The sequence below is a fragment of the Vanessa atalanta genome, chromosome 5 (assembly GCF_905147765.1).
Source record: "Vanessa atalanta chromosome 5, ilVanAtal1.2, whole genome shotgun sequence".
NCBI lineage: Eukaryota > Metazoa > Arthropoda > Insecta > Lepidoptera > Nymphalidae > Vanessa > Vanessa atalanta.
In genome coordinates this window covers 11667559-11686731 of record NC_061875.1, presented here as the reverse complement: position 1 = coordinate 11686731, position 19173 = coordinate 11667559, and the positions used below count along the sequence as shown (strand labels likewise).

At 30.0% G+C, this 19173-nt stretch overlaps 1 protein-coding gene across 1 annotated transcript in view; it reads right to left on the bottom strand.

Annotated features, from left to right (window-relative positions):
* Nucleotides 1-18548, bottom strand: part of LOC125063920 (DNA N6-methyl adenine demethylase) — a 31195-nt gene extending 12647 nt beyond the window's left edge. Inside the window, exons 1-2 of the mRNA XM_047670620.1 lie at nt 18399-18548; nt 8870-8887 (exon numbers count right to left, since the gene is read on the bottom strand). The gene's annotated coding sequence lies outside the window, so the exon portion shown is untranslated. The remainder of the gene's footprint in view (nt 1-8869; nt 8888-18398) is intronic.
* Nucleotides 18549-19173: the final 625 nt, after the last annotated feature.

The window sequence follows — 19173 nt, the reverse complement described above, 5'->3', positions numbered from 1 at the left end:
TTTTAGAAACATTTTGTTGGTTTTTTTTTTAAATAAAATATAGAAATGTAAATTTAATTGAAATAAGATTATAATATAACAACTCAACTTCGAAAGCGCTTTATATTTAACCACATATTATTTACATATTATTTAACCTACACAAAATACTATTTTTGTAAATAAAATGGACTTGTATATAGCTGCAGGTGTATTGAAAATCGCGGTCCGGTCTGCCGAAGGTCACAGTAACTTTGATCTTTTTGGCATGGTATCAAAACGCGTAAATAAACAATTTTGTGTGACTTAAGAATTAATTTCGAGGTATTGTTTGCTTTTGTAACACGATTTGCGGTCCATATACATTATAATGATGTATGATTGGTTATTATTAGCCTATGCTAGTTGGCAAACTAATTACTCAACAGAACACAATGAAAACAAACCGGTCAAGAGACATAAAATAATATTGTAAACATGGATTTAAACATATTTTCTATTTTTTAACAAACATGCGAAGGTACACTTGCGGCCTCGTTAGATAGTGTTATCAGCAGAAGCGATGGTTTCCGTCTAAAATAACTAATTAATCACAAGCACCGTAGCATAGTGAAAATAGGACGCGATAAATCTAAACCCAAGGAAAAAAATATATTTTTTGCTTGATAGTTGGTGCATTATTTATTAAAGGTCATATTCTACAGTATAAATATAACACAGATTCTATTTAGTGAAAATTGTGCTATAAACTTATAAAGTGATATACAAAGTCACAACTAAGCCTCATGAGCACATCCATTTTTTAATAGCCTATTATGAGAATTGCATAGATATTTTATTTAACGCATGTAATTACAGAACACCTGGATTTAATAAAATCTTTATTGTTGTACGATGAACTCAAACAGCTTTATGAAAAGTGTCGCTTCGAAGGTTCTGATATTATTTAATATAGTACACGAACTAAAAATAAAATTTTCAGAACCATCTACAACGTTTTAAACAGATAAAAATTTAAAATGGGTGCGTTTGGAGGAAATGCTAATCTCGCACCACGATCTTTGATAAAACAGGATAGTAAAAAGCTCGAAATTGCGAATATATGTAAATATAGCGGCAGAGAAAGGTCATATTTTAGGCAAAGTGCGCCGCGGGCAATAAACGGGTCTCATTACAAAAATATTATTCAGCTATTCCGCAAATGTTTTAAATGGAAAACGTTGATTTTAGCGTGGAATTCGTCGCTTTGTGTGTTTAATGTGTAGTTCGGATGCTTTTCGTGTTTTGATATAAAATTTAAATGAGAAAACGCGATGATTTAAAAAAGAAAATAATATGAATAAAAGAAACGAAACTCAAGGACAAATCGTGATAGTTTAATAAATGTTTATACGTAAAATTGTCGGTCAGTTTCAAAACCTAAAAAAATCTTTAAATCGATTGACAAATTCGTTAGTAGTAAATCAATAATCAAAGGTACATTAGTTGAAAATAATGATCAATGTGTGTACAAAATTTATATTTATTCGATTAGGTGAAACTTATTTAAAATCGGTTGCAAGATTTGACCCGTGCATATAAAAAGGTTAGTTAAAGTAAAAGTTCATAAAAAGAATAAAAAATCATTTTACGTCTAAGAAAATACAATTTAATAACGTAACAGCACATGTTACGTTAACAAAACATTTATTGTTTTACTCGTAATCGTATATTATATGTGACATTTGCAAATTTACATGTTTTGTTTGGCGCGGCGAGGAACCGGAGCGTAGATTTCTTTGTTTTATGTTTCAAAATACGTTTTGATTTTCATTTTCCCCATACAATCTATTATTAAATATAATTAAATTACTTCTGTAATTAATGTGTTTATAAATTGGTAGAGGAATCTTCACTTTCACTTACAGTATTAGTGGTGACATACTCGCGTGATTTTAATCGAATTATATATTTAACGAGCGTCAATTCTGATATAAACAGTAATGTATGTACATGTCTCATACAAACTGAGATTGCAGATTGGTTCTAATTAACAGTAATGATAATATTGTCAGTTTACTATTCGTACCATATTCTGATTTAAAACTAAGCATAAAGATAAGAAAAAAATAATCGTATTTACATACAAAGTAAGGCGTTATTCTTATAAACCATGAAAGTGACTTATCACCAATAACTATGATAAAGTAATGTAACCTACATAATGTACCTATAGTGACAGTTGTAGTCTGATTTGAACGTTATACCTTTGAAATAAAGTTCAAAATGAGTCAGCTGTTACGTACGTGACTCGGGAGTACGTGGTCAGAACACGTGTGTAACCACGTTGGCCGATATTTATTCCTGCCCAAGGCGGGAGTGCTTGTACAAAACGCCACATTGTGATATACATAGCTGCATTCTGATTTATAACTAATATCTTACCACAAAAAGACTATTATTACCTGTACTCAATTGTGAATATTATTGAGTAAGGTATACATACCCAACTTACGTCTTTTATATGGTTGATTAACAAAGTACATAAAAAAACATGTGTTCGATTCTGAAGTGTAATGATATTACTCAGAAACAAAACAGAGTTTCCCTATTAATTGTATGAAAATGTTAAGGGAAAAAATGTTTTCATACGAAAAATTGAATGCCCATTGTTATGGAAAACAGTCCATCTTTCAAGTAATGCTATCTCTATCTCATGTATAATGAATAAGAGAGATAACTACATAAGATATGCCGTGTGTATGTAGGTTTTCTAACAATTGTACACTGTGTTAGTTGTATGGAAGATTGTTTATGGGAAGAGAGACACAGAAATGAGGTCAAGTCTTTGTGTATGATTTCGAGTGGATCTGCATAATAATAGAAGATTATCATCATTTTACAGTGTTACAAATGGTATTGATAAACATAGAAGTATAAACTAATTTATGGATGAAGGTATATAAGACCAATCTAGAACCCGTAGTTGGCTTGCGTTGATTGAAATTTCGAACAATTTTATTTCTCAACGATTTAATAAACAAATCTTACAAATTATTTATGTTATTATATTGACTTATAATAAGAAATTCCATGGCCACTCCTACCTCCCAAAACCACGTTCGCTTATGTTGATGGTTAATTTCCTTTAAGTCTGAGCTAAGCATAAGGATTACTAACCTTTTTAAGCCACCTTTTTCATTCCCCTTAGGAATTATTTACGAAATTCGGTGTCAGTAATTGCTTTTGTCGCGGGTTTTTTTTATTTTTTGCCAGTTAGGAGACTCGTATAAGTGCACCTCATACGTTTCATTAAGTCATGAGATATTGACTTATATTCGCAAAACATTAAACTTCAAAAAATCAGATGTTAAATTATAACATGTAAGTTATTTCAATCTAAATCGTATTATACATAGATAATATTCGTTATCGCCTTCGTGACACAGGTTAATTTATTTTGGTAAATACATATTCATATATTATATATAGAAATGGAATATTAGACCTGACATTGACATATGTAAATGTAAATAACGTTTATTTCAATAATCAATTAGGAAATAAAATTATTTGAGGAGTTTGATTTTTGTATATATATTTATTAATACCCGGAAAATAGTTCAAGGTGATTTCGTTTAAATATTCGATGTAGAAAAAGCCAATTTGGTAGTAAAATCATTACGATTCACTAGGATTTTTAAAACTTCTCAAGTGAGTACCAAATCTTAGCACTTGCTTGGTTTCTCATTAACATATATTTATCAAATTAATAAAACTGTAAGCGAAATATTAAATAAAAGTAGTTAGGTAAGTTAGTACGCCTTATACATAACTATTAGATCAGACGCTAACTTCGGTGAACACGTTTATAGCTACATGGTCAAAATTACAATTTTATTATTTCAAAGAGACATAGAATATAAATACATACAAACAACTAATAAAATCACTAGTTAATGAAATAAAATTGAAACGTTTATATTTAATTACGTCATTCATTGATACCATTTAAATAACTTGAAGGCTATTTGTATTGTGCTACGATTGGCTCCTTAACCTTCCTAGTTGAGTCTATTATGATCTTGAATTGATTGCTTCCGCACGTTACATATTTATAGGTCTCAGAGTCAATTTTAATCCAATTATGACTAATATCTGTATACACTCTTTTAAGTTTTAAGATAGGCCGAGACACGCAACGTGGAAAAGTTTTTTTTTTATATTAATCGAATAAATTTATTTATTTATTTATGAACGTTTTACCGTTTAAAATAATATCATATTCTTCTAATGAAAAATCTATTTCGCTAGTTTACGTAGTTTAAATATTTTGGTAGGTTTACGCGGTTTTTGGTCAAAATTATAATATAATTTGTTAATATTATCTATCAATGTTATATACGTTGAAATTATACAAATATTTATTTCTAACATTCTCTTATTCTGTCAGCTAGTGTGAATAGTCAAAATGTTGATCCAGATCATTTTCTACCATATTTATTTAATATTTTGACACGTATTGAATTTTAGATTTCTGTTTAATAATTCCGTTCCCACGATTAACCTTACATATGTATATCATGTGAAAAGTTTGAGTTCGTATTTTATTTAAGTTTATAATTATAGTTCACTTCGTAATAACTCATCAGGTTTTTTTTTTTTTTAATTTATTCAACGTCTTTTCTTAGTCTAGTCAATTCAATTTTGACATATACATTTATCATTGTTCAGGATGTTCTATTAAAAGTAAACAGGTTGGTTAGGTTTTTTCTCTTGTCTTCTAAATCAGCCATTATTGATTAATCGTACGTCGACATATTTATTAGTAAATTTTAGTAATATATGTAACTGGATTAAGAAGGTATGAACACACCTGATCGAGTAAGGGGAACGGAACGATGCGGTATTTTCTGTAATACTACAGCCACACCTATGCGATATAGGGAATTCTAAGTATTCTTATCGCAGTTGTTTCGGTGGTTGCACCGATGCAGCCGTAGCTTTATATTGGATACAGCGTTGTGATTGCTTTCGCTGCACTTGGGTGCGCAGGTGTTTCATTCCGTATTTTCATTACACTTGTTATTATCTTTCTCCCTCTTCCTATCTAATTAACAATTAATTTAAATAAAATAATTCATCAAATTTAATGATGAATTTAATTTTTTGCTTTAATTATTTTAACAGTTAACATACGCTGTGCAGTGGAGTATAGCTTATTAAAAACAGTACACAGGTTTGAAAGACCTTGTACAAGTTCATGTGGTGAGACAACCACACAGTGATTTGTTAATATATGCCCTGATCATACTTGATTCTACCGTTTTCAGTTTGAAATACAAGCAAGTCGCTGTTATGGTAAATATTCACAAGAAAAAAGGAAATCCTGGATTTGATTATTTAAGTTAACTATATGACCAATATAATTCTCGCAATACAAGTGACGATGAACTATCACGATTTGCATTTTATTTAGTTATAGTTTTATATGCTAGACTTTAATATGACTCTACATTTCCCATGACAAGGATTCAATTGATATTTTGTGTTATTAAACGATAGCATTATTTAATAACTGACATTCAAGACATTATAGTTTAATAACAATAGTGATAATGTTTAATAAATAATATTTGATTACAGCAGCGAGTGTTAATAATTCGCTGGTTATTACTAAAACATCCGTTGCTCATATCCAAACATCTGCGTCACTTTGATATGGATATTGACTCATCGATCAATGTTTAAATATCTATACCATTCCACAGATACAATATTTATTTGACGTTTGAAATATACGACCTTATTTGCTTGTAATTATAATATAATTAATCTAATAATTTTAATTATGACCTGGGAGATATTAGATGGGTGATAAAACAGTACCTCGAGAGTCTCTTGTCGGTAGTAGTATTAGATTGCAATTAATCTTATTAAGCCTCGGTTCAAAGTGCTTGAATAAGTATATTTTTATATTTTTTTATAAATCGTTTGATCGAGAACAAGGGTAGAATCAATTAAGGGAAAACACCTCTAATTTTAGAAATGTTATTTATTTTGAGTGTAAATAAATTTACGAGGAAAACGGCTTGTATTGGAACAATATCAAAAACTTCTATATCAGTAAATTTGATATAGAGCTCTCCTGTGGAATTAGTTCCCTTCAATTAACACATTGTTTGATTTATATCGGTACTAGGAAGTACAAAAGTCATAATTACTTTGTAGTTAATGAAATAAAATAAAATAATAAGTATATTTCGAATTAAATATACACAAAATTTAATTAAAAACTAAAATTTAATCATATTTAAAGAGTCACCTAGTCTTATTCTAGAATTGTATTTAAATAGTAGCTGCATGCCCAAAATTTCAATGTCAAATTTCATTTGTTTGACATTTGTCAAATTTCATTTGTTTGACATTTGTTTTGACATTAGGTACAGTATGTATAATAATTAATTCTTATTTTGGTCGGCGTCGACAGAATACATCGCGAGGAAAACTGCATATTATGATATTCTTTTATATGTATGTTTATTCACTTATCTCTCTGGAGAAATGGATGGAATATACCTACTTTAAAACTTCTCAAAAATGCATAAAATTACAACAAGATTCGATACATGCAATCAGTTAAGAAGTAAATTATTATTACTAAAGCCACAAAACCGTTTGTTATAATAACGAAATAATTACATGTTCATAAATAAAATCAAGCGACTACAAAATACGTAATCGTATGAGAATATGTAACACAAGTGTCATACAAGATGCAAATTTTGTACGTAGGTATAGTTTGTATTTAGGGGTATAAATTTCGCTTCGCTTCGAGCGCCCTGAGCGACAATCTCCAGTTATTGAACAATAGAGTACAAGAGTTATATGAAAGTCTAGGAAACACTGGAATATATTCTTCGATTAATGGATGAACATTGTATTTTTTATTATTTTATACAACGTGTATAGTAACAGAGTTGTAACAGTGTTGTTGAGGCTATTGTTTCGCGAAAGATATAATTTAAGGAAAGTTTATATATTTAAAAATATAGGTACGCTGTTTATAATTTCCAAGTGTTAAGGATAAATATAACGTTAATCATTTAAATAAGTATTTAGTTTCAGTGTAACGTTCATTATATGTTTGCTTAAAAAAGCAAAAGATGACTGGGTCTTTTTCTAGGTATATTATATGTACGTCCATTGTTTTAGGTTTTTTCCCGTCGGCCATCACTAAATCACGTAGTAGTGTGTAACCGGGAAGCAACGAGATTCTCGAAGAGAAGGACGGAAAATGTGACGTCAGCGGCCCAAGCGCAGCGCAAGAATGGCAACCTCGCTTTGAATGTTTTGTAAATAGAACGATTGTCGTATGAGTGGGACGGGCGTATGTGATTAAGAGAGATGGGAAATATGTCAAAAAACAACAAAATTGGACTCTACGGCCAAGAATTATGGAATTCAGAATACGTTTTAAGGTTTTTATGTACAGTTATGAGTTCGTACGATATCCCGTGTGCCTCAACGCGTTTAAAGCTACAAATAATACTTCTTTATCAGCAACTCTTTCGTTTGTTACGTTCGGTTGCAATGGCCTGATTAATTAATAGATTAACGCATCCGTGAAATTTTCTTCCATCGACAAAGTTAATTAATTTTTTTTATTGATTTATACTTAATAATGAAAAACGTCGAGGAAACGGTTTGCGCTTAATAATATCTCAACATTTTATTTTGTGTACGCTTTACTTGTATTTTTAATTTAAATTTTGCGATATTAATTAGTGTTTTCCTACAGAATGTAATTTCAATCATATTTTACTCTACCAATCAAAATAAAAGGCAGCGTAAGCTACTCGATGCGTAAATAATAACAATAATTATATCTCTTGTTAAAGATAAAATATAATTTATCAGACGAGACAGAGATTCATGGCGATATATTAAAAAACGAAGAGCATGCGTTCCAATGTCTGCCTGCTTTCTGTTATTTGTGTATAATATTTCTGAATTTATGTGTACTTATAATTTCTTTATTATTTCTAATAGTCGCAAAATATATTATAGCAGATATATATTTGCATTAAGATATGAGTTGAATAAATTTTCAGACTTATATAATATTATAACAGCACTAAGACTTAAACCAAAAATATTTGTTCTTAATTTTATCTCTCCTCCATCAATATATATGGTACGAAATAATAAATAAATAAGTGGTGGGTGGGGGTTGGTGGAAACGGCCGGGGTCGTCGACCCATCGACCGCCCCCCCACTGCCTTCCCCCAGTCGTATCGAACCTTCGCGGATGTGATATGTCTTAGTTATTTTATATAGTCATTTTAAGCATGAGACTGGCTGTGACGTCTCATGGTCAAACGAAACGATATATTAAATGTTAATTAATATTTCAAAACAATATCTTTGATTTGTTCGTTCTAATCTTAGAAACTACTGAACGGTTTTTGCTTCAGTTTCCAGTCATTAACAGGTCGATTCGCGAAAAAGTTTTCTTACTTTTTCTTACAGAAGTTAATCAAGGAATTCATCAGCTTTTAAAGTTGGGGCAACTCGCTCGAGTATATAAAACTAAATATTTAGACTTTACAAGCGAAACCTCCGTTTTCATAGAAAATTATTAAAAATCTGCTATTTCTAGTTCAGTGCAGTACATGCGGTATAGAAACGTTTTTGAGATATCAATAACATGAAGACATTCAGTGCTGTTTAAGGCGATTTTAAATAAAAATATTCATATCTTATGAAATATATGTCATAAGAGTAACAAAATGATTTTCGAGCGACGTGCAGTAATTTCAAGGAAATATGCAACGAAAAAACATAAAGCTGTTCTAAAACGAAATAGAAAGAACGAGAAAGAAGATAACAGCAAATCTACAATATTTACCTTGATGTCTTGTAAGACCTGTAAACAATTAGATTTATATTAGTTATGTACACATATAAATTCATACATACAATAATAATAAATAGTATAAACATTAATTTCAATATTATAAGTATTAATATATTACAAACACGCGTAAGTACTCTACACCCACCAGCACATAAAAGTATTTTATAATTCAAAAGTTGTTTAGTATTAAAAACTGTCAAAGGCTTTCTTAAACTTAGCTGTCTTAAGTAATAATTATTCCTAAAGGATTATACCACGTTTTCAAATTATTTTTTTATAATCTTGTCGTCCAATCCCGGGCTATATTCAAAATTTCATCTTCAAAGACATTGGCCAAAGCAAGCTTAGAACACGGTAAAATAGTTCTAGTTACATACTAATGTGTTTTAAATATATTCATAAAGAATTAACCTTAATTTGTCCAGTAAAATTAAGCTACACAACCTTCCCAGAAGCCAACAAGGCAAACGTTTAATTCATTTGTAAGGTTTTGAAATTAGCTGTAACGAATCAATGTTTTAATAGAATAGATTGTTTCGGATACATATATTGTCATTCACTATTTTATACAGTTTCAGAATTTAGAATAGTGTGGCGATATTGTAGATATCAAAACTAAGATAAGCATTGATCGAGATGCGGGTAATGCGGGACGTCGCTCGACCCGTGAACGATCGACCTCAGATAACTAGCGTCTTAAAATGTAACCATTCAGTTTCTATATTGAAATATAGTGTTGTCAAACTGATACAAGTTCGTATAATAATTCACATAAATCACTGTTGAGTGTATAAAAAAAGTAACTTTCACGCATTTAAAAATAATTCCGACTGATGTTTTTTTTTATATTGATGGGATTTTGTTATCTGTGACGAATATCCGTTTTTGTATGTTTTTTTTTAATGATTCTTAAACATTAAATAGCTTGAGTAAACAAATATAATTGTAATAAATATAATATTTAAGATTAATTCACTATAAATCAATTATAAGTGTAATGTAAGTGTAATATTAATTGTCACGTTATAAATATTGGGTATTGGATAGAAGCAATTCATATGAACCATTTAAATAGGTTTTATATACAAATATTGAGAAATAACAAGTTGAATATTCATTTAAATAATTGATTTAATATATTTTAGTAAAAGTTCAGAATAAGTTGACGATCAGGCTGAGTGGATGACGGAAACTAGATAAATTATACGCGGTTAGTTCCTTTTGAGTTAGTGCCAAGAAAACTTTATTAGTTTATTTTCAAATCTTCAAACACTTTATGTAATAATAATATATACGACCACTTTTGAATAACCTATTTTATTAATTTTAGTTATTGACTTTACATAGTAAGTATATTTAACTTAATAACAATATTTATCAGAGTACTTTCTAACCCTCTGTTTTGAGTGTTCATAAATTTTCATATTATGATTTTACTAAAGTTGAAATAAAATGTGTAAAGTAAAAAGTAAAAGTAAAGTACTTTTTCTCTTAATTTACACAGAAATACTTGTATATCATAATATGAGGTAAAATCTTGCAAGCTTAAATATATATTGCATAAAAGAAATAAAAATTGTAGAGTGTTTAAAGAAAGCAAAGGTCAGCGCCCTGCGGAGTGACCCGGCCCTGATAATCAACCACTTCGCTCGAGGTAGGTCAGTTCTATTTACACTATCAAACTATTTTATATTTGATTGTGATAATACATATAAACTTCGTAGACTTTACCGTGTAATTTAAGGGTAAATATACGTTTATTCAATGTTTTATACATATATATAGCTATATATAATATATATGTAGCTAATAATAAGTAATATAACATTTTATAATATTAATACAGTGGAAGTTTATATTAAAACATGTAAATAATCGCGTTCCATCTTCTGATATTCCAAATACAATTACGATTTACTTACGTATACGATATGCGTATAATTGTCATTTCAATAAACTATTGAAAATTAAAAACATGTAAAATAATTTATAAACAAAGTAATAATTTTATATACTTATATTAATTTCTTAGCTTTGCTAGCTAAGTAGTATAAGTGGTGTTTTATTTTTTTAATAGTTAATGGCTGAATTTCCAGCTAAACATGTTAATGAATTATGATTCTCTTCAATCAATCGCTGTTAAAAAACTCAAATATTAATCCAAATCTACACTGACAGAATAATGTCTCACAGTGATTAACGATAACATCTAAGTCGTAGATTATATAATATCTTTTAAGCTAACAAGATAGCAAGCACATGAATATCGATAAAACGTCTACTGGAAAAGTTACCGCGACCCGGTCTACGTTGTATATCCGGATAATAGTCCGGTTTCATTTATCATCACGTACCGTATAAACTATTATTCAAACAAGTGTAGAACTGGTGTTAACGACGCGAACAGGTGTGACGTCGCATATCGATAAAACACGTGTTACAACTGATCCGGATAACCGGTTCTAACTGGCGATCCGGATTTGTGTGATTTACATTAATTTACTCAAATCCAATTAAAATTGCATAATAACGCACTAACTAATATATTTATATTATTTTTACTACTATAATATATTTTGACACCATCTTGACGCTTGAGGTGTTAAAGATATATGATTGACTGGCTCGTACCGACTGAATAACTGTATTAAACATATATCATGTAATACAATGTTCATTTTATTTTGTTTATTAAATATAATCTTATCCTGCTGAATCTTCAATCCGAAGGTACACTAAGTGCGATACTTTATAATAATTATTTATAGTAAATTCATGCAATGTACTTGAGCTGCCGCTACGGAGGGTTTAATTTGTTACTAAAAACAATCTCATAAGCAAATCACAAACAATTGACAAATGATATGTCTGTAAAAATATATCGATTGAATTATCACTTGATTTCGTGTAAAACATAACAAGGTGGGTGTAATTTACACGACATATATTTTAATTAAAGAGCACTACCCACAAAATATTTATTGATTGATTAAAATAGTAATGTATAAATAGATGCATAATACTTATAGGGAGTATATTATATTAAGATCGTTTTATATACGATTGTAAGAATAAATATTTACATTAAGCTTATAAATAAGTAAAAAGTATTTTAGATTATAGAATCCATTTTACCAGTGTAGTAATTACTTGTAGAATATTTAGAGCTTGTAGTAAAGACGAATATAGTCGCTCTATATTCATGATGGTCGCGTCTGCGGCACGTCTACGCGTCTCTTGTACATATACACATCCGCATATTTCTAATTCCAGACTATAATGATTTTAAATGCATTGCATAATTTCATTGGAAAGTTAATGAGTATTTAGTCAGTTAAATTAAAACTAAAGTTGAAAACATTTAAGAAATGTTGCAATAAGGTTAAAAATTTGGTAATTTTGTCGTGATTTTGGGTCTTTATTTTAGAAAATACTTTTAAAATGTTGTCTACGTATTATAATTTATTATTAAAGTCGATTGAATTGAATTGATTTTAGTAACATATGAATGCATAGTTATTTAATGGATTAGAGGTAGATGAAGATGACATATTATTTAGTTGTATTTATTTATAAAAAGTAGCGCACAGTAAGTAAAGTAATATATATTAAATTATTTTAACTCAAATAAATTTATAGTCTCCAGTGATACGACTTCTTCTATAATTTATGTCCATGCATTAGTCACAGTCCCATGCGGGTGTCGGTGATTCTTCGCAAAACGCGGAGGTAAACGTCCCGGGATCGTCACGCACAAGTTCAAGGCCGGGATTCGCTGGGATCCGACTCCATGCAATCCCGAGGGCTCACGATCAGCCCACTGAATGGAAGCATTTAGGTTTGTTTGTAAACAAACTTTACATTTTATTAGAAGTTCAATACCCTTCCCGTCACCTGAATTAGCCGAGTTCAATGTTCTGGCTATTTGAAGTTGCTGCTCTCTAAGGGTTCTATTGACGCTTGCGTTAAGAGTTAATAAACTTTTAGCTTCGCTTACAACTCTTTGACTTTGAACTTTACCAATATTTTTTCTTAAGGGATTTGAGATTCTAAGGCATCTTTAAATATGGTAAACAATTATAATTTTAATACAGATACTGTTTAAAAAAAATGTGTCATCGAAGTAATAATGGAGACTTGTTAAAAGTATATTATGAACATGTAACATATTGTGTTCGGTTCACATTTATCTATAAGTGTATTCTCCCCTCAAAATATTCACGATGTTCTAACCTACCGCAACGTACGACGTACGTCACGGTCTAGGTGGGCGGGTCTATCACCAATATTCAAGTGGATCGTAGTGGATTACTATTCTAATTTAAATTTTGACAAAATATCAGTAGTTATGCGTTATGTAGTTTAACGTTTTAGTTTTTCCTATACAATGTCGAATTTCTTTTACATCATATATTTTTTTCATTTAATTATTTTCGAGACTTACTAGTATACAACTAGTACTATTATTTTTTATCAACAGTTACAACTCATTCTTTGTTATATTTATTACTAGTCGTCTATGTTATTATAAGTTAAGTGTAATATAAAAACGGGAATGCACATGCAATTAAATCAACATTGCATTAAATATTTTCAGTATTCTTTCTTTACAAAATATACGTTTAAAATTTCAATAATATGAGAATTTCGTTTGTATTCTCGTGTATTTGTTTATCTCGTATCGCAATCCACACGTAAACAAACGCGAATCGTTATCGTGCTTGAATGAAATGAGCCGCGGGTGACAGCGCGGCGGCGCACTGTCTAGCCTCACTGAGCTACGCGCTTACAGATATGATTTCGTTTTAAAACGCCTTTAAACACTTTAATTCTTAAGAATATTACGTATAAGTTAATAAAATGTTATTTAATATACTCAAAACACGAAAATAACATTATGAAAATTATGAAATATAATTACATCTGTACGTCTGTGTTTAGTAAACGATCTAAAGTAATTTTTTTATAATATAATATAAACGCCATTGCAGATAGTTACAAAAGGGGGTAACGACAGACTTATATTAAAGTCGATTACATAAATATGTGTACATACATTAATGCCAAAATATATAATAAAATTATGCAGTCATGTTTTAAATAAGAACTGTTGTTCATATAAGGAAAGTGTCTTTGTCTCATTGTTTCGCAATAATGCTAATGCTGTTTCATTTTTGAGTAGAAAGTTTGAGAGAAAGCAAAAGACCCACATAATAACCGACTCCAGGCGCAATTTTTTTATGTTCTACAATAGGTATTTTTATATACATAGTTATCGAAAGTAATTTCATCGCATAATAAACAAACAAAAATAAATTCATAGTCTCATTAAAACAAGTCCAATAAACCAGAGTCCGTTAAACCTGAAACTTTGAAGACGGAAAGAGAAATACTTTTATATAAAAAGAGAAATTGCATAAATATTGGTTAATATTCTCGGAAAGTAAAATTGAAAATGCGTAAAAAAGATTGTAAGTCTTAAGGTCCTTTAACAAAATACGAAATCGCTACAAAAATGTTTGGACGTAGTATTTAATAATTTTGGGTGATGACAAACCGATGGTTGTTTAAATAAAGAGATTTTATTATATTTATTTTATTCCTAATAGTTATCCTGATCGTTAAATTCAATATTTTATTTTTTTGGAGATGTAAGAATTAGCTCCGTTTTCACCTCACTCAAAATCTTTTTAAAAATTACTTCGCCCTCCTTAGCTGGTTATGAATCAGTTTGTAAAATACGGCTCTATACACATTGTTTTGTTATTAAACAAAATATTATATATATTAAATATATTTTTGACTTTATTAGAAATTTATTAATTATGCATTGAATTTTGAAATCACGGTTTTTGATATAACCTTAAATATACTGAGACCAGCTAATTTTAGATGGTATGACTCGTAAAGTCAATTACGTCCCTCGTGTTAACGCGCGGAATTAAAATTTACGCTCGTCGTAAAAGCTCTATACGTGTAATGGATGACTATGAAATTACGGTGCTTTATGGATATGTCGTGTTCATTATTTAATAGAAAATAAATGTTGTAATATGGGTCTGAAAAATTCCATTCTGAAGTGTTCGCGGAGAAATAAAGTTTTAAGACTTGAATAACTTCAACTGAATGAAAACGCCATATACTTGGACGCGTCTCACAGATTTATTTGACGTAAAAAAGGGATCATTTAGGTGAATATTATACCGTTGGACTAATTATAAGCAAGAATTAAGTATGCTGTCAATCTCGAGGATTCTTGCGCAGGTGATATAATAGTGCACAGATATACTCTCTATACGCTCATTGTCCAAATTCGATAAGACCGTGAAGAAACCGATACGAAGGCGGAGAGATCAGATGCAGAAGGAAAGCTCTTACACCCTTGTTTGCCAATGTAATATAACCAACTGCCTAAGTATCATATATGATAATTGGATAAAATTTCAATTACTATTTATTGACTAGACCGACGATTTAAAACAAGCACTTCGGAATCTGCAGCTTTACAAGTTAGTAGAGGTTATCACTAAAGTTATTAGTAATTTATTGGTTATTTCATAAATCAACTAGTGTATTGCAACAGACTCAATCTTTTAGGCATCGTGCGTCTAGACGTTAATACTTCTAATTAGCTGTCTAGAAACTTTGCAACAGCATAGGTATTTATTACAAAGGTATATATTAAAAATATGATTAGCATTCTCAAAGGCTTCCAAGCCTAGTAATTATTTATAAGTAATCTTATACTACATGATATGTTCGGATATATTTAGCATATATTTATAATAATAATTATAATGTAGAGACTACACAAAACTAACGAATATACGTCACTATAAAATACTTTATGTTTAAGTTATTATTTCCTTATGTTATTGTTGTTTTTGATGAACTGCAGTTTTTGTCTGTGTCAGTAAAAAAAAAAACAAATAATTGAGCATTTTCATTAAACTAACATAAACATCACAGCTGGCAATAAGGTTTCAAAAGTTGTAAACAAACAGGGTGCCGTTTCACGTGTACAAAAGCGTACAAAAGTGAAAATTTACGGCTTTCAGCACGCGCCGAGTATTCCAATTATCCTGTCTGCCGTCAGCGCTGTCCACTGCTATTGATTTTCACTTTTTTGCTCGCTCTCATTGGCCCGTCTGTTTTGTTTTATAATATTAAAAATTTCATGTGCTCTACAAACGCGAGTTTAATGGATTCTTCTTGATCTTTTAGTGTTATGTCACGGTCAGGCCAGTTCTTTATGCCAAGTTCAAATGCATGAAGCGGCTTTACTACGAAATTTGAGTTGCTCGTGTTGTTTCGGACGTTACATATAAAAATTGTTTAATGCTTAGTACATTGTATTATTTTTATTTTGTTTCAACTAGAAGGTACATTTTATTGATTTTCATAATACTGGCTATTTGCTAATGTTTTAGGTAATTATAATATAGCGATGAAGTGATATTACAATTTCAAAAATACACTGATCTAGATATTTCATTACCAATAGTAAATATTAAAGGAATTGTGATCTCATAGTGCTCAATTACTTTGGTGGGCCAAAATGGCACTCTTAAACGAAAATTCTTATATATTTTTTGTAAATTTACCTTGCTTTTAGGTATAACACACTACTCTTAGTAGTTTGGTAAAAGTTAATCGATCATTTGCATGATGGTAGTGGAATGAAATATTATAATTTTTTGTCGTGTGGGTTTTAGATTTCACACGTAAAATGCTTACTACGGTTTTCCGCGTGCGTGCAAAGCGTGGCCACGTGTTTTTATTTACACCACTATCAAACACCACGCGAACGATCGGCTCTCAATGAATCGAGGCCATAGTGTGACCTAAATTTTTATTCGCCACGCTACGCATGTGGGTGTTTGTGGATATAGCATGGCTACGTCACCAGCGTGCTGCACAAACGAGTAAGTTCACACGCAATCGATCTACACTATCAATAAAAACACGGAAATCTGTCAATGTGCCTAGACTTGCTTAAAGCTTTCATGTTGATGAGATTTTTCGAATATAAAAACATCATCAGCACCAGCGACATCTTCATTTCAATATGGGCAGAAACTAATTCGAAATAATTTCCTGTAATATTTATATTTATTTTTTTGTAAACATATAAAACAGAAACGCTATTTTCTAAGAAAGACACTTGTTTGTATTATACCAAAAATACATGTTTCGCTTGTTTTTATAATATTGCACAATTAATGCCACATATTTCGTTCATGTAGTCGCCGACATCTTAGTGTGTGCCACACGTGACGCGTTTAATTTTAAAAATAGAATCGTTGAATCTTATGAAGCAGATTGATCGAGATTTGAATATGTTCACAGATTATAACATAATGTATTATTTTTAATTCATAAATGCCAGCGGCTAGAACTATTTGAATAATCACTTTTAATGTTGATGCTTGTCTCCATCGAGTAGATACGTATATTTTCAAGAGTTAAACATTTTTTTTTTCAATAAATATATGGTGGGTCCACGAAACAGGGTCGCTAGATAAGCTATCAGTTTTCGTCCTATCTTTATTTACAGAGTTATGTCAACTTCCATCACGATAGCCGATAATAATGAATCCGAAAAAATATATACTTATTTAACTCGAAAAATGTTCAACAACTACGGAACGCATTTCTTAAAATATATCAATTGTACTCATTAGGGTTTTGTTTTAGCTGTGTCAATGTATGATGACGATGATGAATAAATTTTATTCCAAAATATTCAGCTACAAAAAACCGACACTTGTGCCGTAATTATATCTCTTTTCATAATAAAAGAAAAAAATGTTGTATTATTATAATAGTTTAATCATAGTATTTTAAAAATAATGTAAGAATATAAAAAAAATTAAGCGGCATTGTACTCAGAATGAACACAATAATTAGATTATACCTATATACGTGTTTGATACAAGAAATCACAACGAAGGCTTTCCTTTTATTAAATTTTTCAAATACTATTAACCAGTTGATTTATTTTCTATGTACATTTAAACATACATATATTATATATATGTGTGCTCAATTCATATATAAATTAAAAAAAATCTAAATAGTAATGAATATTTACTAACGGATAGTATTTAATTTATACAGAATAACTAAATTTAGAAGGTCAATACAAATGTGTGATAGGCAAACGTATTATAGAATTAGGAACAAAAAGTTTAAGAATAATTTAATTATTAAAGATATGATTCATATACCGAGGTCATATTAAAGTGATAGTTATATAGAACTTAAAATTTTATATATTTTAGTCAATTAAGTAAATTAATAATTTATTTGTACAATGATAAGCGGTCAAGCATTAACTATCCATCTTAGATTGGCTCTAGATGGTAACGCTCTACATTCACCGTCAGTTGTTGCGAGGTTGAATGACCTTTCTATTATAATAATAATTGAAATGAAATAAATTAAGCAATACAATAATAGGTATATATTTCTCATTTAATCAAATATTTTAATCGTCTTTAAATAAAAAACAACGCACCTCAAGTTTGAGTCACCAGCCGGAAAATCCAGACACAAAATAAAAAAAAACACAGCACACGCGTTCGAAAATTCAAAATGTAATTCGCGCGGGAAGTAGTGATGTGCAACACGGTATCGATGTCGGTGTTACGTAAGGCGCGTGGTGGGCCGGCGGCGTCGCACGTGACTGTGCCGGTGACGAGCGAGCGCGCCGCCCCCGCCCCGCCGCGCACAGATAAACAAATTACGATTTTTTTGATACGTTGAGCTTTGATGTCCGTCTGTACCTTGTTTATTTTTTAATATGAGTCTGTATTTTGAAATATATTGGCGGCAATAATATAATTCTGTTATATTATTTTATTAAATTTTTAGAGAGAATGCTTTTTGTATACACTATATTACGTAAAAGACTCTTATGCTTCTCGAATTTGAAAGATTTCGTGTCAATTTTAGGAACTCTAATCGTTAATTACCTTTTGAGCTTAAGTTTATTTTTTTATTTTAAGTTTATCATAACATGAATGATCTTACATGTAATACTTTACTTATAAGGCATCTAAAATTAAGCTCATAAATCATTTACAATAGGCCATTGTTATGTTAAAGGTCTCAACAAAATGAAAAGCAAATCGACGGAGTTGAATCATAATAATTTCAATTGAATATTTCCAATGTATTCATAATATAAACGTATCGCTCACTGTATCAATAATTTTATCTCTTTTTCTCAAACGTTGGAAGAATATATAAAAGTTTCTATCTCTGTCTCGTGGCTTATTCATTGGAATATA